Source organism: Piliocolobus tephrosceles, chromosome 21 (genome assembly GCF_002776525.5).
Source record: "Piliocolobus tephrosceles isolate RC106 chromosome 21, ASM277652v3, whole genome shotgun sequence".
In the NCBI taxonomy this organism is placed as follows: domain Eukaryota; kingdom Metazoa; phylum Chordata; class Mammalia; order Primates; family Cercopithecidae; genus Piliocolobus; species Piliocolobus tephrosceles.
Genome location: NC_045454.1, coordinates 45871177 through 45872505, shown reverse-complemented (window position 1 = coordinate 45872505; position 1329 = coordinate 45871177).

Here is a 1329-nt window from a genome sequence, read left to right as displayed (position 1 = left end):
AATCACAAAGCCCCTCACCAATCACAGACAAAGCCCCTCACCAATCACAAAAGCCCCTCACCAATTTCTGTCTCCCAGCTTGATTGCTGTTCTCTGTCATTTATTAATACAATACAACTTGAATCTGGGATATGAAATTCCTTCTTTTGGGCTCGGCGTGGTGCTTCATGCCTGTAATCCCAGCACTTTGGGAGGCCGTGGTGGGCGGATCACCTGAGATCAGGGAGTTCAAGACCAGCCTGGCCAACATGGCAAAACCCTGTCTCTAATAAAAATACAAAAACTACCTGGTGCTCATAATCCCAACTACTCAGGAGGCTGAGGCAGGACAATCGCTGGAACCTGGGAGGCGGAGGTTGCAGTGAGCCGAGATTGCACCACTGCACTCCAGCCTGGTCAACAGAGACTCCATCTCATAAATAAATAAATAAATAAACAAACAAACAAACATAAATAAAGTGGGAATTTGCCGGGCGCAGTAGCTCATGCTTGTAATCCCAGCACTTTGGGAGGTTGAAGCGGGCGGATCGCCTGAGGTCAGGAGTTCAAGACCAGCCTGGCCAATATGGTGAAACCCCCTCCCTACTAAAAATACAAAAACTAACCTGGCGTGGTGGCAGGTGCCTGTAATCCCAGCTACTCGGGAGGCTGAGGCAGGAGAATCACTTGAACCCAGGAGGCAGAGGTTGCTGTGAGCCGAGATCGTGCCACTGCACTCTAGCCTGGGTGACAGAGCAAGACTCTGTCTCAAAAAATAATAATAATAATAATAAAATAAATAAATAAATGAAAATAAATAAAAGCGATAATTTCTTTTGTTTATACTCAAAGATTTTTATACTCAGGAAAGACTTTTATACTCAAAGATTCAAGATCACAAAAACGTACTGCTCATTCGTTTTTCTTTCTTTTTAAATTATTTTATTTTATTTTTTGCAGAGACAGAGTATTACTCTGTTGCCCAGGCCAGAGCACAGTGGCATGATCATAGCTCACTGCAGCCTCCACCTCCTGGTGTCAAGTGATCCTCCCACATCAGCCTCCCAAGTAGCTGGGACTAAAAGCAAGCACCACCACACCCGGCTAATATTTTATTTTCTTTTTTGTAGGCAGCGGGTGTTGCTATGTTGGCCAGGCTGGTCTCAATCTCATGGGCTCAAGCAGTCCTCTCACATCGGCCTCCCAAAGTGCTGGGATTACAGGTGTGAGCCACTGCACCTGGCCTCATTTGTTTTTCTTTTTGAGACAGAGTCTTGTTCTGTTGCCTAGGCTGGAGTGCAGTGGTGCGATCTCGGCTTACTGCAACCTTCGCCTCCCGGGTTCAAGTGA